Here is a 22,832-nt window from a genome sequence, read left to right as displayed (position 1 = left end):
CTGTCATGATCTATGAGGATTCTTTTGGTTGTCTTCAGAGACCTAAGAGTCACCAAGAGGTGAAACTCTTTCTAGCTAGAAGCAGCCAGATCAAGTTGATGCCTATTTCCTAAATGACTGTAAGGTAGCAAGTGCGGTGATAGCAAGCCTGGAGGGCACTGAACCTCCCCGTCTCAACTAGAGTTGCACTCGGTGCTACGGAAGCTGGGAATAAAATCCTCGGGCCTCTGGGAAAGCACTAAGTGTTCTAACCACTGGGCATCTCTTCAGCCCACTGGAGTCTTTTTCAAAATGAAGAACAAAGTCTTAGTACTGTCTACTCCCTTAAGAGGTAATCAAGCCAGGAATGACTTTAATTCCATGTCTTTAATTCCAGCATTCAGAGGTAGAGACAGACCTGTGAGTTTGACATCAGCCATGGCTAGTAAGCCATGGCCTGTCTCAAAAGAGTTAATCCAAGAATGACTGGCAAACATCTGGACGGGGAAATCCGCCTCAGGAAAGCTGTCTGTTAAAGAAACTTTAAGAAATAGTATAAAAACTGCCTGGAAAAGTACATCGGTGTAAAGGCCATCTCTTCATTCCTGAGAGCACTTTCTTCCACAGGGGTCTGCCTACTATCATCTCCCCAGGGCTCCTACTTAACCTTGCAATAAACTCCATTTCTCTTCTGCACTATACTTCCTATTCACATCTGAATTCTTTTGGAGAAATCACAAAGCTCAGGGGAGCTAGAGTGTGTGCAGAGAGAGTCTCTAGCAACAGAGAGACAGCTCACTAGTAGAGTACTTGCCTAGTGTCTCTGGGTCTATTGCTTTAATCTCCAGCATTGCAACAAAATCGTCCATATATTTGGCTGGCAAAGTGACTAATTAAAGGTATCTGTCACTAAGCCTGAGAGCCTGAGTTAGAACTCTGGCCCATGTGATAGGAGAGAACTAACTAACTCAAGGAAGTTATCCTTTGACTTCACCTGAAAATATGTGTCCAACATGCTTACTATTGTCTTAAGTCTATTTAATGAGGCATAGCTTTTATTTCATCCCTAGAAATAAAAGCTCTCAGATGTAATGTAGAATATATAAGGCAAATACATTTCAAAGTTGGGAAATAGGCCTCTGGGCACGTCTGTGGGAAGTTATCTTGATTGTATTAATTGAAGTGGGGAAACTGGCCCACTGTGGGTGGCACCATTCTCTATACAGAGGCTCTGAGACTATAAGAGTGCAGAAAATGATTTTAGCACTGACATGAATGCATTCCTTGCTCTGTATTCCTAATTATAGATATGATATGATCTGCCCCCCTGAAGCTCATGTTGCTGTGACCTCTCAGTGCTGAACTATGAGTTAAGACAAACCCTTAAGTTGCTTTTGTAAGGGCATCTTATCATAGAGACAGAAAATAAACTAAGACAGAAGTTAAAGGCAAATAAGATGATATTTTCCCTGCATCCTTCCTTTCTTCTCTCTCCATCTCCAGACAATGATTGCCACCTATACCCTATCTTTCAGATAATCACTATCCCTTGATATATACAGCTGTGAAAGAAATAAGCATCTTGCTTCAGGCGTGTTTGATAAGGGTTAGGGCTTAAGAATCTGCAGGCCCTGGGTATCTGAAAATGAGGACCCAGAAAAACTAGATATTATGAAGTAAAATCTCTTGAATTCATGTTTGCCTCTTTGAAACAAAGAGAAATAGAATACAAAGGTGTACCTGAGCATCTGACTTCCCTTGTCTACCAGACCGACCCAGCTTTTCGAGAATTCTGTTGCACTGGTCAGTACCTAACAGGAGTGGTGCTTGGTAAAATGCTGGTGCAGATCAATGAGTAATATATTTTTCTTCCCCAAATGAAATTTTAATGTTTTTACGTTACATTTTTTATAATTCTAGAGTGTAGCTTGAAGTATTTTGTATTTAAGAAGATTTAGATTTATTTCATTTATTTGTAAACATATGGTTTGTTTGCATGCGTGGTTGTCTATGGGACCAGAAAGGGACATCAGATGTCCTGGGATTGGTGTTACACAGTTATAAGCCATCGAATGAGTGCTGGGAAATAAATCTGGGTCTTAACCACTGAGCAATCGCTCCAGATGAGTGTTTTGTGTTTGTCGAGATGCAGTCTTAGGTAGCACAAATTGTAATAAACTCTTTTCTGCCCCAAGGTACTTTGGTCATTTTTTTTTTTCATCATAGTACTAGAAACCCTATGACAATATATTTATTCTTTTTAATTGACAAGTAAACATTAATCAATTTATAACACACAACATGCTGTAAGCATATTAGAAAATGGGTAAACTGAACTCCTTGAAGAGATCTTCCCATCTCTGCCTTTTTGTTTGTTTTGTTCAAGAAGCCAAAAAGAGGCCTGGCTGTCCTGGAATTCTCTCTGTAGACCAGGCTGGCCTCAAATTCATAATGATCTGCCTGCCTCGGCCTCACAAGTGCTGGGATTAAAGGCAGTGACACCACTCCTGGCAATTTAAAAGTTTGTATTGTGAGCATTTTCAACCAACACAGACGTAAATAGACATGAACTGATTTGTGTGTTAATTAGTTCAATTTAGCCATTTTCTAATATGCTTACTGCATGTTGTGTTATAAATTGATTAGATGTTTACTTGTCAATTAAAAAAGAATAAATATATTGTCTTAGGGTTTCTATTACTTTCATGAAAAAAACATGACCAAAGTAACTTGGGGCAGGAAAGAGTTTATTACAAGCTTTCATTTATATATTGTGGTATATCATTGATGGATGTCAGGACCGGAACAGGGCAGGAACCTGGAAGCAGAAGCTCAGGCAGGAGCCCTGGAGGATGCTGCTTACTGGTTTGCTCCTTGTGGGCATGCTCCACCTGCTGTCTTGTAGAAACCCTACTACCAGCCCTGGGATGGATACCACCCAGGATGGGCTGAGCCTTCTCCCATCAATCGCTAATTGAGAAAATGCCTGTGGACAGATCTTAAGAAGGCATTTTCTCAGCTGAGGTTCCTTCCTTCCAGCTGACTCTAGCTGGTGTTACACTGATACAAAACTAACCCCCACATGTAATCACAGCTTGGTAGGATGCTTCCCTGGCATACACGAGTCCTTGTGTTTAATCCCCAGAATAAATAACAGCAACAACAACAATACCAGCAATCAGAGAACGGTGGAGATGCCTGTAATCCCAGCATTTAGAAGCCAAGGCAGGAGTGGGCTGAGTTCTCTTTTCCTCTCGGTGTGATCTGTTTGAGAGAAGGGCTCCACCACTTCGCTTCGCAGAATGACTACAGAGATGACCTCAAGTGATTAAGTGTAGTGAAGTTCAATAAACTGCCCCGATGTTTTTATGTTATTACCTATGCTTCTTTAACAACCATATTCCACAGTAAGGACAAAGAACTAATCGCAGTAATCCTTTTGAGTTGTTAACGTGAGGAAAACTTCAAGTGTAAAATACCCTACTGTTGTTACTGTGGTCCAGAGAATCCTGTCTTTCTCTTTTGCAGTGCTTCACACGTGGTGGTTGTCTTAGTTTCTCTTCCTGTGGTAAAATATTCTGACAAAAGCAACTTAACAGAGAAGGGCTTAATTCAGTTTGCAGTTCCAATCCGTGCTATAGCCCACCGATGGCAGGGGAAATCAAGGTATTAAAAAGTTGAGAAAATGGCTACATTGTATCTACTCTGAAGAGCAGAGAGCAGTCGCTGCAGCCCTTCACCGTAGCTCCTTCCAGGTGTAGTGGTGACCCCAACCATAAAATTATTTTTTGTTGCTGCTTCGTAACTGTGATTTTGCTACTGTTATGAATCGAATTGTAAGTATCTGATATGCAGGTTATCTGATATGTGACCCACGTGAAAGGGTCCCCAAAGGGGGGGTCTCAACCTCTGACATAAAGCAAGTCAGTGTAGCAAGGGAAAGGCTGAAATGCCAAGGTTAGCATATGAAAGAAGCCAGTTCGCCTTGATCCTCCGGAGATCCTCCTTTATCTGGCTTTATCCCGGGTACGGAACACTTGCAAGTGAAATGCAAATGAGAGGGGCGGAGAACTCGTAGGTCCTTAAAAAGACTCTGCTCTGCAAGTCTGCGTGCTTTTGATCTCTTTCCTCTCTTACTACTCCACTTTCACTTGGGGGTCCTTTTCCTTTACTAAACGGTCTCTATTTCTGTTTCTAGCCGCGTGTCTCCCTGGCTCCGCACTATTGATACTCTTTCCCGACGTCCTTCTCCAATGTCTCAGACCTCTACAGAGGAGTGTTGCATTTCCTCCGGCGGCTGCTGGATCCTTCAGTTTACCTGCCCTGGTTTTCTCTAAAGAGCTAATAAAATTGTCTGCGAGTATTCTTCTCATCTAAAGATTATTTTATTAATGGGACGAAGACACAAAAAGAGACCCCGTTTCCCCAATAACATCAGTGCTCAGCTCTCTCATACAGCCCTGGGCCTGGTTCAAGACTCTACCCAACTCAACCCATAGAAGAAAATTCCTTAGAGTCATTTGCATGCCAACCTGATCTAGAAGTTTCCTCATTAACACTCCCCTGATCATTCTACGGAGACGGATCAGACCTTCGTTATCTCCAGCCCCTCCCCCAGTTACCTTTTCCTTTCAATCACTTGTCGCGTTCTGCTTTTCCCATCTTTCCCTCCTTCTGGTTCTTTCAGTAGTTTAACACTGCTCTGTCCTTCTTCCCTCTTCCCTTCCACTTGTTGCCACCCTCTTCCTCCTATTTAGTTATTTCTTTCCCTCCTCGACCCCTACCGTGCTCCCCTCCCTCCTCTCATCCTCCTTACCTTCCCCCTTCCACCTCTTCTGCCTCTCTGTTCAAAAAGTGCATCTGGGAAGTTGTTCCTGTCTCTCAACCCATACGCTGAATTGTACCAAACAGGAACCCCAAAAGGCTTCTTTGTCATTAGGAACCTCATAGCAGAGGTAAGACCCTACGAATTGTTTAAATCCCATAAGGAAAAACTCAGGAGTGAAATTTTACACTAATTTGGTCCCAGCCTCCATCCTGTTTAATACTGATCTTTCTTTATCAGAGGACATTGGCTTAGTCACCTCAGGACTTTCTCTCAGAATAGTACAAGATTTGGGAGACAAAGACATGGGGGAAAATCTCCAGGCGTGATTGTTGTCTTCCCGCCCTGGCATAAGCCTTTACATCTCTGTGTTCTAGTGTCTGAACATCAAACTGGACACATTCTCGGTTCTGTGATCTCAGTTTGTGGGTCCTCGTCCAAACCCTCAGCCTCACAACCAGATTCCCATTCAGCAGGACTGGGAAACACCACACCTTCAGAGTTCTGCATCAGGCCCTCCCCAAACGTAAAGTGAGGTTCTGAGGTACTAGGCTTAGAACGTATGTTGTTGTTGTTGTTGTTTTCTTTGGTGGGGTACCATGGTTGGAATTTTGAGACAGGGTTTCCTGCCAGGCATGGTTATCCCAGAACTTGCTTTTAGATCAGGTTGGCCTCGAACTCACAGAGATCTGCTTGCTTCTGAGTTCTAGGATCAAAGATGCACAAGACCATACCATGCTAGGGTTACAATGTTAACATAAATATTTCAAATAGTTAAGTGTGGGGCAGGCATCTACAATAATCCAAACACTTAGGAGGTCGGGAAAGGTCAGGAATTCAAGGCTAACCTTAGCTACATAAAGCATTCAAGACCCGCTTGAACAACATAAGACCACAATTAGTCAAGGGAGATATCCATGGAAGAATGGGACTGAGTTCTAACACTGATTCAGCTGATTCATTGTTTAAAACAGTAAAGAACGTTCTATCATCTGTCTGTCCATCTGTCCATCCATCTATCCATCCATCCATCTACTTCCTCTAACTCTCTTTGGCTTTTTGAGGTAGAAACTCTCTAGTACAAGTTGGCTATGCTGCTACTAAGTAGTCAAACGTGGCTTGTAACTTGTGGCAATCCTCCTGCCTCAGCTTCCTGAATGCTGGGACTATCTGACAATTAGGCTTTTTTTTTTCTCTCTCTCTCAACTTGAGGTTCTGAGGCAGGACTCAGGCGATCTGGTAAGACAGCACTCCGCTGCCACACTGCCTCCTCTCAGAGATCCTTCTTGAACTTGTAGATAAAGGGAGATTTTTTTAAAAAGCTAATGTCAGCGGACAGTGGTATTCATACCTTTAACCCTAGCATTTAAGAGTATGAGGCAGGTGAATCTGTGAGTTCAAGGCCAACCTGGTCTACAGAACTAGTTCCAGGGCAGCTAGGGCTACACAGAGAACTCCAGTGTCAATAAATAAAATGAAATGAAATAAAATATTAATGTCTCTTGGTTCTTTTTTTACCCTTGACTGGGAAAAGACAGCATTTAAACAGGTCAGCTGAACAAAATGGGATTTGAAAATGGGAATGAGGACGTGAAATGATTGAATCCTATGTTTTGCTAGGCACCAGGGTTACAGCATCACACACACAGATTTTCCAGGACAGTTAAGGAGGTTATCCTTACTTGACCCTCTTCAAATGTCTTGTTTTTAACTAACTGCCTCTCTCCGACTTCCCCCAGAATGCTTTTCTGTGCTGCTAAGTAGAACCTGAGCTGTGTCTAGGACTCCGCTTCACTCCAGACCTCGTGTCCAGGCTGCTTGCTCTGTTAATCCTGAGATTCTCAAGAAAGGACAAGTCCGCAATTGTCCAAATGAAAGTTGTATTTGGGTGTAACCTGGACTGGCCAGCCAACAGTCTCTGTCTCTGTCTCAGTCGGAGTTTGAGAAAGCATCTCCCAACTGGCCTCGTGAAGTCCATCTTATGGGAGAGATAAAGTGTTCACTGGGGGTGAGAGATTTGGTGATTGTTCCCTGGTAAAAGAATATAAAGAACAGGGGAGGAGCACAGGCAAGGATCTACAACAAGTGAATGAGGGTTACAAGCAGTAACAAAGGCAGGCTACACACCAGGTATATCTTAGCTAGAATCTAGCACCAAACTAACTGGAACTTCTCTTTAACTGTCTTGGTTGTAAACAGAACTCTTATTCTGCAAAGTATCTTCTCTGCTTTGGTCTTACAGCAACCTGTGAAGTATTTATTCCAGTTTTGGTTTCAAATCACCAGGCTGTAGTGCTAGCTCCAGAGGAGCTGATCTTCCACAGGCACACGTGCATTGCACAATTAAAAATGAAAAGTAAATCTTAAAAATGTAGTATTAGAATTCCTGGGTATTGGCCAGTGAGAGACAGAAGCCAGAACCTGAGGAGCTGGGAGCCTCTGAGGCTCCAGCACACATGACGTGCACATGTATACACCCAGAAACACAGACAGATATGCTTTTTGCCCCAGCCTCGAGTGGGCTAATTCAGACCTTGTTTTGCCACAGTCGCCCACCTAAGGTGGAGCCTTCGGATCTAGAAGAGGTCTATTGTTCTTCCAGATCTGTAGCTTCCTGCAACGAGCTAGCTACACACTGAGCAACTGAGGCTGTTTTCCTGACCAAATCCTGGCATATTGGGGGATGAGTTTCTCCTCTTTAAATTCAGTTATTCATTAACCATTGGGCCTTGATCAGAACTTTTTCTTGGCCTCATTATTCCTCTGGCCTGTCCCAGCGTTCTCTTTCCAGCCCCAGCTCTCCTTCCAGGTGTACCTAGTTTAACCAAAGTTGCTGGATAGTTACAGACAGACACACAAAGTGTCTTTTAAAATCAGTTTTAGTAACTGAAGTTTACTAAACCTAGAAAAGTACCTGGCATCAAGTAGGCTAACAGAACATATCTATAAAATGGAAGGTTGGATCCCTGGTCTAAAACCACAAAATCTCTTCGGTTTTCCTGATGGTTATGAAATTACAGTGGCCTACCTTTCCCCTGAAAATTGAAAAGAACATTTCTCCTAAAGTAAATTACACTTCAAGGTATTTTTCACATTCTGATACGTTTTACTTTTAACAACGCAACTCTAACTCAATTAAGAAGGTGATGGGGTGGTTTCAGAGCAGAGCATATTGTATTATAACTATTCAATAGTGACTTCAATAGCTCAAGAGTAGAGATCCCATGGGGTCTTTGACCAAGCCCGCTCAGTCAGCAGGTTCTCCAGCACAGGAGAGAGGATTAAAAAGAAAAAAGATGATTAAACAACATTGTAGCAAGACCCCAGTCAATTCTGAGACTGAAGGGCAGATTTAATAATTTCCAATCCACTTTTATACCATTTTAATTACATGCAGGTATTAAGATCAATAATAACACAAAGAGGAACAAGCAAGGCAGTAAATGCAAAATAGTCAAGGCGATAAGCAAAGTACCGAGACAGTAGTTTCCAAGGGTGTCAGAATGACCAAAATACCTGAGCCTACTTCCTTGTCCAAGCCCAAAATCTTGCCTGAAGCCTGCTTCTTTCATTCTATCCTAAGATTAAAATTCTCTCCCTACCCTACTTCCCTATTATAGCCTAAAGTTAGATTCTTGCCTGAACTTAACTATCATGCCCTAAAGTCAGATTCCTGCTAGAGCTTACTTCCTTGTCATTGCCCAAGGTCAGATTCCAGCCTGAAGCCTTGTCCTTTTACATTTGTCTATTTTGTGTGTGTTTCTGTGCACCCACACATGTATGTGCACTATAGGACACATAGAAATCAGAGTACAACCTGTGGGAAGATGTTCTCCCTCTGCATCTTGTCAGCTCTGGAGACTGAGCCCCAAATCTCTACCCACTGAGACATTTCTCTGTTACACAAGTTTTGGGGGTTTTGTCTTGCCTTGTTTTGTTGAGACAGGATTGCTTTACATAGCCCCAAATGTTGTATTCCTTAGCTGCCTGCAGCTATTACGAATTGGGTTGCTGGAACAGAAGCTGAGGGATGGATGGGGAAGGGGTTAAAAGAAGAGGGGCCAAGACAATATTTCACTGATCAAGGCCGGAAACTTTAATGGTGCCAGACCTTTTAACAGTTTGGGCAAACCCTTCCCCCCAGACTTTGGGCTGAGTTCCAGTGGAAGTGGTCTAGCTTCTCTTGGAGGTCCTTGTCTTGACTGCACCAGCAGCTGGGTGGGTCACCTGCTTAATTCAGGAATTCCTAGACCTGGAGGAACAATGAGCTTAACCTTCACTGAGCTCCACCCTAGGATAAAAATTCCTGCTTTAACCTACTTCCCTATTATGTCCCTAATGGCAGATTCCTGCCAGAAGCCAGGGACTGTCCTTGACCAATGTCAAACTCAAACCACGTGCATGACTGCCCCAATGCGGCTCTGTACACCCAAATGTTCTGCTACTCACTACACAGACCAGGCTGTCCTCAAACTCAGAGAATCTGCCAAGATCTGACTCCCTCTACCTCCTAAGTGCTGGGGATACAGGCACGGACCATCATGCCATTATACCCAGTCTGACACAAGTTTTATGTGTCACAATAAATGTAATTTTAAAAGGGGGAGTTTCTGATATATGGAACAGACCAGGAGAACAAAAAGTAAACTGAAATCTTGTTCCATAAAGCAGAGGGACTTGGGCCACGGTGGCTGTAGGTTGTAGGGGTAGCTGTGGAGACAGGTTTAACAGGGCTTATTTGTACAGAATACTTTGCACAAATCTACTTTTTAAATCTTTGGTGATAAGACTGAGAACATCTCTCAACAGGAAATTTCATTGGTTTACAAAAAGAAGTACATTCATCATCAACCTTCTTGCTTGCTGCTTCAAATGCCTTTAACTCAATCTGTCCATCTGCCAGAGCTCTGCAAGTAGCAAAGAGGCCCCAGGCAGCAGTTCAAGCTGGATGAAGCCAGAATCTCCTGCCCTGCATCTGAAATCAGAGTTCTAGAGACACTTCTGATACCAGGCTACAGCAGGTAGCTGTGTCTCTAAGACATCCTTCTCTAGCCTGGGATCTGGAGCCTTATTTTTGTAAGGAGTTAGATATTAAATATTTTCTACTGTTGTATGGTGTGGTCACAGATAAAGCTGGATTTGGCTGTGACAACAAAACTTAATGTGTGGGCTGGGGAGACAGTTCAGTTGGTAAAGTGCTTGCCGTGCAAGCATGAGGACCTGAGTGTTTGATCCTTGGAACCCACATCAAAAGGCCAAGCTCTGTGACACAAGCTTGCAATCCCAACGCTGGGAAGATGTAGAAACGGGGCTCCCTTGAGCTCACTGGAGCTCACTATCCAGCCACCTGAGCTGACTTAGTGAGCTCCATGCAGTGACAGCCTCGGCCTCACAGCAGGTGGACAGCGACCGAGGAGTGACCCCGAGATTGTGCTCCAGCTCTACTCACACTCTACACACTACATGCAGTACCCACACACACCACATATACATACCGTACACATACTATACACACACTATAAACATACACTACACATACAGACGCCACACTATACACACACTACACACACATACCACACACATACACTACACACACTACACACACACTACACACACACCACACACTATACATACACTACACACCACACACACACCACACACACATACTACACACACACTACACACACACACACCACACACACACACCACACACACATACTACACACACACTACACACACCACACACACACACACACACACCACACACATACTACACACATACTATACACACACTACACACACACCACACAGTATACATATACTACACACACCACACACATACCACTACACACACTATGCATACACACTACATACACATACCCCACACATACTATAAATACACTACACACACATACTACACAGACATACCACACACATACTGTACATACACTACATACACACACTACACACACATACCACACATACACACAACACACATACTATATACATACCACACACATACCTTAAAAACCCTACACACATACACACTACACACACATACCACACACACACACCACACACACTACACACACATACCATACACACCATACACACACACTACATACACATACCACACACATATTATACACATACCACATATTACACATATACTACACACACTACATACATACATACCACACACACACACCACATACACACTACACACACACACCACACACTATACACACACTACACACATACACTACAGACACACACTATACATCCTTATACCACACACTATATACACACTACACACACATACCACAGATACATACCACACCTACACACACTACACACACTATATGTTGGTATCAGAACCTCCAAAACCTGTGACATCACATAGGTGACAGTGCAACCTACACACCTCTTGCCAAGGCAATGGCCACCATATTCCCTGAATCCATGGGACTCACCTCCCACCTTTACCTGTGACTGTGGCACCATCTATATATAAGGGGAACGCCCCTCCCTCCCTCTCTCTCTTTCTTCCCTCTCTTCTCTTCCACCACCTTGCCCTTTCCCTCTCAATAAACCTCACATGGAACTGTTTGGCCTGGTGTGGTCTTTCGGGAGCCACTGCTGCTGCTGCCAACGCACAACAATCTCAACACTAGATACTCACACACACTACACACACACACCATACACACATAGTACATACACACTACACAGAAACTACATGCACACACTACACATACACACTACACACACATACCACACACACACTATATATACCACACACACACACACAAAACCCCTTATATATGAACCATACAATTTCATGTAATTTGTCTTGGAACAGATCATTATAATTCACAGCAAACCTTTTGAAATATAAAATAGGTATGAATGCTGCAAAAATAAGAGGCTACACACAGCTCTCCCACAGTGTGGGAACCTTCTGTTTGATCAAGCAGCTTTGGACATCTGAGATCTTTCTAGAAACAATGTAAAATTTGCACATACACACATACTATTTTTTTTCCCTAAAAGTTAGTCTTTGCTAGATGTGGTGGGTCACATCTATAATGCCACACTTGGGAGGCAGAAGCAGAGGGATTACTGCAAGTTGGAATCCAAGGCCAGCCTGGGCTACAGTGTGTGGCTTATCTCAAGAAACAAAACAAACAAACCTTGTCATGATGTTGGTACTTGTAACTTCCAAGTAAATCTATTTCACTAATATTCTTCTCATTATAATGGATATTGGAAAGACTTGTCCCAAAGGGCAGACTGTAGTATTGAAGATTATTTAAAAATATTGTTTAACAGATTTAACAGGTTAATCATAATGGGGGTTATTATGTGAATCGTCAAATTCATTTCCTTCCTTGTCTTGCTCTACTCTACAGCGTAACGAGTTTCTCCCCCATGCTCCCTTACCCTTTGGCTTCCAGTTAAGCCTGGAATGATTAGCAGGTGGGAGTAAGGCAGAAGCCAGGGCAGTTCTTGAATCTGAAAGCATCTTAGTATCCTTAGGACATCTCATTTCAGCGACAGTATCAGCCTTTCATTGCTACTGATCTGTGTGATACTCACTTGTGAGTCTCCCATCCTAGCAGCCAGTTAACTTTCCTTCCTTGGACAATGTCTTTCAAATTTAGCCCAGGCCATCATCTGCTTCTTGAAAGTGATCTTTTGTATGAAATCTTGTCTCAGACCAGTTCTCTCAGGCCTTTTTAGTTTAACATTTAATTTTCCCCTCTACCAAGGACAACTTGCTCTTGTTTGCTGGGGAACATTTGCCAAAGACCTCTAAAAATACATTGAAGGCCAAAGAAAGCTAGCTTTATCCAACATGGGAGACAGGGGAGGGTACTCATTAGTGGAAGGGCAGGGCATCTGGATTTGAGAGGGTAGAAGGGATTCAGACTCTTGGGACTGCTGTTGGTCAGGAAGCGAGGCAAGGCCTGCTTGGATAGCCCTGAAACTGCTTTTAGGAGGATGAAGTGGACCTGGAGATGTCCATGGGATGCAGTGATGCTGGAGAGTGATTTCTTATTTGTGGGTGTGAACTATGCTTTCCCCTTTCCCTGTCATAGACATAATTATGGTGTTTCGTCTCCATTTGTCTAGTACAGGGAATATAATGGCCGTCTTTACTGATTGTTCAGATTGGAAAGAAGTGCGTTCAGTTGTTGCAATTTTTAGCTGCTTGTGACCAGATTTACCTTTCAGCTGACCTCACAGACTTACGGTGAAGACTTGATATAATTGTATGATGCTATTTGAAAGTTCAGAGAAACACACTTAACATTCAGTACCCTCGCTGTTTATTTTTCTGTTGCTACTAAAGCTACCTACAGAAGAAGGAGTCTCTGTTGGCTTACTATCCTAGGGGATTAGAGTCCTTAACAGTGAGCACAGCAGGACCTCAAGCAGCTACAACAGGAAGCCGACCTCAAGCAGCTACAACAGGAAGCCGAGAAATCACATCTTTAAATGCAAACACAGAATAGGGAGAAAACTGCAAGTGGGTCAAAGCAACGGCATTTCAAAGCCCAACCTGTACAGTGACAGACTTTCTTATAGAAAAGTCTTCCAGAGCAGATGTACCACCTCCCCAAAGAATGTCACCAGCTGGGAACCAAATATTATAATATCCAAACCTGTGGAGGACATAGCTTATTCAAAACACCACAGTGCCTAAGAGCATCCATTCCTTTTATTGATACTGATGTGCGTGGGGCGGCTTGTCCTAGCTCATAGGAGTTAGCTGGGCAAATATCTTTCCAGCTCAACACTGGGTGATATAAGTGACTTTATAATGAATGTTCTTAGGTCTGGGGTACAAGGGGGACACTGAGTTAGTTTGCCCTTTTGGGTAAGAGGTTTATTAGAAGAGATACTCAACATTGTTGTAGTTGCTTTTCTGTTGCTGTGACAAATATCACAGCCAAAAGCAACTTGAGTACACAGGAGTTTATTTCAGCTTACAGTATTGTAATTCATCATGAAGAGAAATGGGCAGGATATGGAGTCGGGAAAGGAAACAGAAGTTTTATAGAAACAACTGTGTACTGGCATGCTCTTCATGGCTTGCTCAACCTGATTTCTCATACAACCTAGGACTGTCATCTGCACAGGGAAGGCACTGCCCATGTTGGACATACCAATCATCAATTAAGGAAATGCTTCACAAACATATCCACTGTGTCACCCCACCCCCAGCCTTTGAGGTGGCCGTTTTATAGCAGTGGGCTTCTGTTCACAGTGTCAAGTGGTTCGCCCACTATTTATTTCAGATCTGGAGTCTGGCGCTTTCCTAGGCAGGTCCTAGGCAGAATCCTCGCCTGACTCAGGCAGACAATTGTTGTTGTACCGGTCCTGGTACAGTGATGTGATCTGGAAGGTGGTCGGAATCTGATAACCGTAGGTTCCACGTCAGACAAGGAACAATTTCCTGTACAGAGTTCAGAGTTCACTTTCGTTAGCCTTCTTTGAAGGACAGGAACGAAGGAAAAGTCTTGTTGAAATCATCACTATTTACTACATTCCTGAGAGATAGCAGAAGCTAATTACATAGATTTGGAAAGAAGGCAATTAACAGCGTTTCTCTCAGGTGACCTCGTGGCGCAACGGTAGCGCGTCTGACTCCAGATCAGAAGGTTGCGTGTTCAAATCACGTCGGGGTCAGTGTTTTATACTCGGTATCACTCTTGAAAGAACTGTAGGGAAAATTGTAGGCTGCCGAATTATTGTAGAGTTATTAGAAAATGAAAGCAAGAGTCCACAAATAATTTAGTAACTTTAGTACAAGCATTCCGAATTTCCCTCTCCTGTTCCCGTTTTAACCCCAGATTCTATTGTTTTATACTTGCCTCGGCTCCCATCTCAAGCTCTAGGTTTGTGGACCTATAACTCCAGTTGGAATGTGTGACCTGGGCTCGTGAGACTCCTACCGCAAGTTAGCTTTTCCGCACCACAGCGTCACAGGATCACTGATTTTTTTCCACCTCTCCAAAAACTCGAATGGAGTTATTTCTAAAGGCAGGGGACCTGAACGCAATTATGCTGCCAAATTCTGGGGAATGAACCATTAAAATGCGTGAGCTACAGATTCGGTGCCCCTCCCCCAACTCCACGGACTTAAATAAATCTCTATATTTAAAAAAACAAAAGTGCACAAATGTGCCAGTACTCACCGCTCTACGGCACCAGGTCCATCAGAGCGCCAGCACGTCTATTTCTTCAGAAGTTACGTTTAACTACGTTTAATTACATTTGTTAGACCCGAGGGGGGTCGGGGAAACATTTCCAAGACTGTCTAATTAAGGACACTTTATTTAGACTTAACCCTAAGTCAGGATTTTAGACAGCAGCCCCTCACTGACTTTTGAGGTTCCTTTTCTGGAGAAGAGTTAGGATAGAAAACTGCTGTCGAGATCATTGGCTGTTATCATCTGAACAGAAGTGTGTGTGTGTGTGTGTGTGTGTGTGGGCTCAAGGCTGCCTATGGTGTAGATAAGTGAGACAGAACGCAGCTGTCGGGATAACTGGCTGTTAGAAAGGAGGCAAGAAATATAAGTGCAAGATTACTTCATGTGGAAGGGGAGTCATCAAGGTATCTGGGAAGTCACATTTTCGTAACACAAAAGGTCGACCATATTTGGCAAAAAGGGTGGGCACACGTCGTGAGCGTTCAAGTTGAGTCTCGGTTGAAAACATAGTTTGCAGGATACATTTGGCTTAAGAACTAGAAATGTACTCATATAAGGTATGGAGACTTAATAGCAACAAGTTATGACAGTGTGGTTCCAGCAATGTGGTTCCTGTTTGGGTTTCACACTTTGTACTGATGACTTTTAAAATCAGGAATTTGATCTATCAGCAGATGATATAAATGAGGTACCGCACACAGCCATTTTTGTTTGCTTATTTTCGGTTTTTGTTTTGAGACAGGGTTTCTGTATGTAGTCCTGACTGTCCTGAAACTCACTCTGTAGAGCAGGCTGGCCTCCAGCTGATCCTCTCCTGGTCTGAGGATTAAAGGCGCGTGCCATTATGCCCCGCTACTGGTCTGCTTTTTTTTTTTTTTTCTTTTCTATTTTAAGATTTATTTTCTGTGTATGAATACCTTCATGTATGTATATTGCACTCCATGCCCAGGAAATCAAAAGAAGATGTTGAGTTCCCTGGAACTGGAGGTATAGTATAGATGGTTGTGAGCCACCACGTGGGTATAGGGAATTGTACTCAGGTTTTATGCAAGAGCAAACAGTAATCTTAACTACTGAGCCATTTATTTCTACAGACTCTTTTTTTCTATTTGCAATAGCTGTAGTACTCTTGATCCATGGAGATTTCGAAAGATTACATGCCAGGTAGCAACTTAGAATAGTTACTTTTTAAAAAATCAAACAAAACCGAAACAAACAAACAAAAAAAACCCCAAAAAGATACAGCAGAGAAATAACAAAAGGTACTTAAGAGAGTAGCGTGAGTAGTAGCAGAGTGGCGCAGCGGAAGCGTGCTGGGCCCATAACCCAGAGGTCGATGGATCGAAACCATCCTCTGCTAGCTTATCATTTTAAGGGATACATAATATTCATATTTTGAGTCCTAATCTGACTGCATCTCTGGTATGTATAAAATAGAAATAGTAACAATAAAAGGGGTGATTGGCAAAGGGCAGAGAGCCGTTGAGAGGGTAGTGCAGAGAATCCTGACTTCTGTAGATGAGGTTTGATAGTAAGGGAAGACCCTGAGAGGAGTATTGTAGGTAATGAGTGATGGGCTTTGAGGAAAACCAACTAATATGTATGAAAGAAGAGTGGCAAAGCTAAATTCTAGCCTATATTTATTTTGTCTAAGATGAAATTTCTATAACAATATGCAGAAATTCAATATAGGAGAAACTTGAGAATCCTCAAACAAAATAAAGACAACAAAATGTACCGAGCCAGCCAGGAGTCGAACCTGGAATCTTCTGATCCGTAGTCAGACGCGTTATCCATTGCGCCACTGGCCCGTCTATAGGTCAGAATGTATATAGATAAAGGAAGTGACAGTATTATGCTGAGGTGTTAAGGTTACGTTTGGGAAATACTTTTTATTTCATTTCAAAGGTGCAAAACTACTAGAACTGAAGTTTTACAGATGTCTTTAATTTACTTTTGTTCAATTTCTTCATGAGAAAAACATCGAAAAACCATTTATGAAACACTAAATAATAACCTTATTATGCAATTGCAATTCTATTTTGGAGAAGTCATTGATGTCATTTATAAAATCTCCGAGATGGAGTATTTACTTTGAAGTAGAGCCGGAAATCACAAAAGCCCACAATCGTAGTCGGCAGGATTCGAACCTGCGCGGGGAGACCCCAATGGATTTCTAGTCCATCGCCTTAACCACTCGGCCACGACTACAAGTGCTATACTTTCTCTTCCTTATTCTACATCTTAATGTATATCCCACAATGATTACCCTTCTGGTCTTATGATTTAATGATTTGTTGAATTTGTGATCTACCAATAATCAGAGAAGAATCAATCAAGTTTAACTCCATACATGTAAGTGGGAAGTTAAAGAACGTTATCACAAGCCAAAAACTTGTGATGATATTTATCCTCCCGCGTTCCAGAAATATTAAATGTCGTCACACATGTCGAGCCTGACAGAGAAGTGTTCTTCAGGGATTCATATGTACAACCAGTTAGTCCAGTACTTGCAATATAGAAAAGTTTTAGTAAACACTAGCTGCCATTAAAATTAGCACCTTAAAATTCCATCGAAATGCTTTACAGGCGTGGCTACCTTTTGTTTGTCTAGTTGTAGATTTTTTTCACACCATTAAAAGATTTTCAGAGTAAAGTTAGAAAATATCTTTTGATGGTCAAATCCTTTTCGTTATGACGGATCTTCTGTCATGGAAGGAAGTATCTGATATTTTCAGATAATAGTTTAGAAATACAAAGGCCATTCTCACTATCAGGGCAGAATCCCACAAACTTCACGTTTCTGAAACTTCATTACGGTGACCACGGTCCTGTCTGTAAGCCTGTGCATGCATTTGTGGGAAAACAAGGACTTCCGCGTCTCATCCAAGACTGAGAAACCACGGCGCACGTTTTCACATTGGATTAAAAATCACCCTCCACCTGACCCTCTCTCTTCTCGGCTCCAGAATATTTAGGTGCCCTAGACATTTCTTTTTTTTGCTTGTCCCCAGAGCAACACTTTCTAACTCCAAATGCTCCATCCTCCAAGGCGTGGCGGTGTGTGCCTTCAATCCCAGCCGCCTGGGAGGCTAAGGCAAAAGGATAACCAAATTGGGGACTAGCCTTGGCTACATAGTTAGAAGTTAGCCCAAGCTGCATAGTGATGCCCTGTCACAAAGGAATTAAAAAATGAAAAAAACAAAAACAAAAAACCCAAAAAACCCGGCCACAACTTTCAAGACGTTTTAGTATAAACATTTACAGAAGTGATTGAACTTAAATGTGCCGTGCGTAACAGTAGCTGAGAAACGTGCGCTACCTCCCACCCGCAGGGGTCTCCGTGTTCCCTGCAATCCGTGTAGAACCCAAGGTGCGCTAAGACACCTGCCAGTTCTACATTTGATTTGAATTTTGTTCTTAAACTCTGAATTTTCCACGGGGAGCCTAATAAATATTCACAGAGTGAATTACACTCAAGCTCAGCTCTGAAGGCTGCGTAGGATGGAGCCAATCCGGAGGCGATGAAGTTGCGTTCTAAATTTAAACCCGGCGGAACGTGGCAACGTGGACGAGAGCTCGGCCTAGGCGAGGCAGGGCTTTTTGAAAGACAACAATGAGAAGCCACACTGGAGACACTGTGGAAGGTGAACTAAGCCCGCCATACTGCTGCTCTTCCTTCTGTGAGAGCGGATTAACTCATCATGACAAGGATTTGACCATCAAAACTTTTTTCTAGCTTCACTCAGAAGTATTCTTTCTGGTGTTAAAATATTTAGAGCCAAGCCAGATAAAGAAACAAAAGATAGTTTTGCCTGTGAAATATTTCGATGGAATTCTAAAATGCTAATTTTAATGACCCCTAGTATTTTCTGTCCTCCCAGAGAGACCGCTTATCAGACTAGAAAAACATGCGGCAACACGTCTTTCTTTACCCTGAGCCTTGCTGTTTAGGGCCAACGCGTTCATCCTTAGGGATCTTCTTGTCCTAGCTTTTTTTCTTTTCTTTTCCCTCCGTCCCGCCCTCCCTCTTTCCCCTTCCCTCTCCCTCCCTCCCTCCTCCCTCCTTCCCTCCCCCCTCTCTCTTCCTCTCCCTCTCTCCCTCCCTCCCTAGGCAGGCCTCCCACCTGGAATGCTCCGGCCTCAGCCCGAGGGCTGGGATTTGCAGGTATGAATTACCACATTCAACAACATTTTTATTACGATGTTTTCAATATATTAATGAAAACAGGGAATTATTTGTATTTCATCATCCACAGTCAACAAGTAACTGTTTATTAGTTTCATTTACTTGTAAAAAATTTTTTTGCTGAATAACATTAATTTGGGGATATATGATTAAATATATAAACATGTATCACATGAACATATGTGAATACAGTCACTGTGCCCTTGTTCAATTGAAGATAATGTGACAGTTCCTTAAAGGTATCTAGTAATGTTTTGTTCTTTTCTAAGTTTCTTTAAAATATCAGTCTTTTTATCTCTCCCCTTCCTTTTTCTCTCTAACTCCCTCTGAGACTGTTTCTTTCCGTAATCCTTGCTGAAACCCCGTGTGGAGACAATGCGATCTTTAAACTTGTGCTGATGCTCCTGCCTCTGTCTGTAGAGTATTGGTATTACCAGAGTGGTAGCCACTTTTCTAATCGGCATCTGGTCCAAGTTGCTTCATATTGTTTGACTGTAATGACTACTTCAGTCTCTTTTAGTTTGGAGAAGTCTTCCAGAGATTTTGCTTTGTTGTTTTGCTCTGATATAGTCTTTTTTTTTTTTTTTTTAAGTTTTCTCTCTGTGCTTACCTTACTTACCTAGTACTAACTTTACATCAGGAAGCAGTTGTCAGATGACTTATTGACAAAAATAAGAAAAGTAAAAAAGCCAACCACGAAGGGATTCGAACCCTCAATCTTCTGATCCGAAGTCAGACGCCTTATCCATTAGGCCACGTGGTCCCACATGAGGGGCTTGCAGTTCATGTATTATTGGAAACTAACCTTTACTCTTTGTGCTTTACGATAGGGATTGATGTTATTACAACTTTATTAGTGAAATACGTTTAAATCTAATGTCATGGAGTTGCAATCAGGAAGTTTTGAATATAGAAATCTGACGCATCACTTACTTTTGTTGTTTTTGTTGTCGTTTTTAAATAGTTCGATCGGAAACAAGGCCACTGTAAGCGCCAGGGCTTCAGCGGGAGTGGACTCGCTGCTGTCGGTACACACAGGTGCTTCCAGGTCAGGAGTTCACCGCATGCACTCCACAGACACACTCAAATAGAGCTAAGACATAAGCTCGGAAAGTATAAAAAGAGATTTATGAACAGAGACCAGAAATTTTATCATCTGAACGGTCGATGGAGGAGCAACAGGACCTGGTAGAGGCCTGATAGTCAAGGCTGAGCGTCAAGTTCTGGTGAAGGCGAAGGCGATGGGGCTGGTACCGCCCGCCACTTCTGTTCCCACCGTGCACTTCCAGGCTCCTAAGTGTCAGCCCTTCGAGGCGATCTGCGGGTGCTCTGCTGTGCCCTCCGGATTCCTCAGAGGCATGTGTCCAAACCTAGATCTTCTGAATGTCACTGTACTGGACGATGGTGTCTTTAAAGAGGTGATGAGGCAAAGCATGACTGTCATTCTCGCATTCTTACAAGAAGAGTGTATTAGAACACTGGGGCACAATAGAAGGCCACAAAGATAGAGACGACCATTGCCTGCAAGCCAGGGGAAAGAATCCTTAGGGTGATATATATGTATAGCTACAATATATATTCGGTATATACTGTATGTCTATCAGTATACAGCATATAATATATGTGTGTATATACTATATGTATATATCAGTATACTTTTGTTAAAATAAAAAAAACAAACAAACAGAAAGAAAGAAATCACTGTTGTTTAAACACAGCCCCTGCCGTATTATGGCGGCCCCGTGTGACTACCACTTTGTCTTTCTCCATCCTAGAAGGTCAGAAGTTGTGTCTCTCCCCACCTCTTTCTTCTGTCCCTCAAAGGGTGTCTCACTGTAGATTGGAATATCCTGGAATTCACTCTACAGCCCAGACCAACCTCACACTGAAGGCTTAACTTTATAAAAATGGGTTTCTAGCCTGGTCTTCTCTGTCTTCTAGCTGAAACAAACTCTTAAAAGGAGTAACAGGCCAAAACTAACTTGAGGGATAGATAGGCTTTGAAGATATTGATGGTCTGAGTAGCAAGAAGAAGTGATTGGATTAAACTATGTCGGTCGCCATCGTGCCTCATCCGTCAGGGCTGCCTTTAGTCAACCAAGAGCAGCTAACCAGGTGGCTCTAGAAGGCTTATTTGAGAATAAGGGACAAAAGGTTTGCTCAGATTTTTCCTGCTTTTCAGGAGCACAATATTAACTTTGTCATGATGGCGCAAGCCTGGAATCCCAACGGTCTGGAGCTCAGGCAAGATTAGGGGTTTTAAGGTCATTTTCAGGTACTTTGTAAGCTCGAGGCAGGGCTGGGCCACCCAAAACCCTTCCCTAAAACAAACAAATGGGAAACAGAGAAAGAAATAAAGAAATAAAAGAACACACAGCAGTAATCCACGAGGCGGGGTAGGGGGAACTCGCAAACTTTTCCCTTCCAGCTTACCTGGACATTTGATCAAAACACGCTTTTGACTCATCTTCGGATTCTACAGCAGGAAGCTGTCCTTTTTCTCAGTTCCCAGCTGTAAGAGGGTTCTGTAATGTATGTAATTCCAGCCTTTGTCAGACCGAGGCAGGAGGATGGCTGCGAATTCGAAGCAAGACCCTGTCTCAAAACCCCGAATGAGCTCTCGGGCATTCAAACTCAAGTAGCCGGCTACTTTGCTTCGAAATATAATCCTTTAGGAAACCTAGAACCCCATCCCACTCCTGACCCTAGTAACAGCATTAATCCAGGATTATTTTAGTGGGGGCGCTTTTTTGTGTCATTGCTGTGAACCGAGCGGCCGGTGGAGGCGTTAGGACTGCCAGGAAGCTGGTGCAGCCTGACCTGGAGACAAGGCTTTGGGATCAACGGTGGCCGGCACTCCAGGTAGAAAATGGTCGGCGCACTCACAGGTCAGTTCTGCGGCTCACTGCAAAGCTAAACGGCTGGTCTAGGAGTAGAAGAGATGTTTCTTGGTCCCGTTTGCTTGGAATCAATACATTCATCTATTGTTTTTCTGAAAATGAGACAAAATTAGCAAACGAGAAGAAGTAGCAAGAGTTTTTGGAAGTTAAATCGTCAGAATTCCTTACTCTTTCACACAAGGCCTTAATGGAGATACGAATTTTGAGAACATAAAGGATCAAGTTTTTGCACAGGTAGAAAGGTCATTCAGGATACTTAAATTAGCCTGAAAAAAAGGATGTGGCTGTGACCTCGTGGCGCAACGGTAGCGCGTCTGACTCCAGATCAGAAGGTTGCGTGTTCAAATCACGTCGGGGTCAAGTCTTTTGGTCAAGGTCAGTGAGGAAGACTAAAATAAAATGAACATTTAGTTCTTTGGTTTGAGGGCTGTGCTGATAAAAAGCGCTGCATGTTTGCTTTCAGTGAGATTTCTGTTATGTATTTCTCTTGGGTTGTTATTGGCTTTTGCTAACTCTTTTAAAAGAGGGTTTGTAGAGAACACAGAACAAGAATAAAATTAAGTGGTTTGCAAGATCAGAACGAACTGACAGCAGAACTGGGTAACCTGTAAGGCTTGGGAGCCGGCTGCGGCATCAATCAGGAGCAGGGACCAAACAGTCGGCAATGAAAGGATAAACCTCTGTGTTGGTTAGTCGTGCGTCAACTCGACGTAAGCTAA

The 22,832-nt window shown here is 42.8% G+C and overlaps 6 non-coding genes across 6 annotated transcripts; 3 read left to right on the top strand and 3 right to left on the bottom strand.

The window, feature by feature from the left end:
- Positions 1 to 14,428: 14,428 nt before the first annotated feature.
- Positions 14,429 to 14,500, top strand: Trnaw-cca (transfer RNA tryptophan (anticodon CCA)). Its single transcript has one exon. It is a non-coding gene; the product is annotated as a tRNA-Trp (tRNA).
- Positions 14,501 to 16,312: 1,812 nt separating this feature from the next.
- On the top strand, positions 16,313 to 16,384 carry Trnam-cau (transfer RNA methionine (anticodon CAU)). The gene has a single exon. It is a non-coding gene; the product is annotated as a tRNA-Met (tRNA).
- A 378-nt stretch (positions 16,385 to 16,762) lies between these two features.
- Trnar-acg (transfer RNA arginine (anticodon ACG)) lies at positions 16,763 to 16,835 on the bottom strand. The gene has a single exon. It is a non-coding gene; the product is annotated as a tRNA-Arg (tRNA).
- Positions 16,836 to 17,153: 318 nt separating this feature from the next.
- Positions 17,154 to 17,235, bottom strand: Trnas-aga (transfer RNA serine (anticodon AGA)). Its single transcript has one exon. It is a non-coding gene; the product is annotated as a tRNA-Ser (tRNA).
- A 2,668-nt stretch (positions 17,236 to 19,903) lies between these two features.
- Positions 19,904 to 19,976, bottom strand: Trnar-ucg (transfer RNA arginine (anticodon UCG)). Its single transcript has one exon. It is a non-coding gene; the product is annotated as a tRNA-Arg (tRNA).
- A 2,425-nt stretch (positions 19,977 to 22,401) lies between these two features.
- On the top strand, positions 22,402 to 22,473 carry Trnaw-cca (transfer RNA tryptophan (anticodon CCA)). Its single transcript has one exon. It is a non-coding gene; the product is annotated as a tRNA-Trp (tRNA).
- The last annotated feature ends 359 nt before the right edge of the window (positions 22,474 to 22,832 follow it).

The sequence above is a fragment of the Apodemus sylvaticus genome, chromosome 14, assembly GCF_947179515.1.
Source record: "Apodemus sylvaticus chromosome 14, mApoSyl1.1, whole genome shotgun sequence".
In the NCBI taxonomy this organism is placed as follows: Eukaryota; Metazoa; Chordata; class Mammalia; order Rodentia; family Muridae; genus Apodemus; species Apodemus sylvaticus.
The sequence above is the reverse complement of the archived record's forward strand: the minus strand, read 5'-3'. Positions and strand labels throughout refer to the sequence as shown.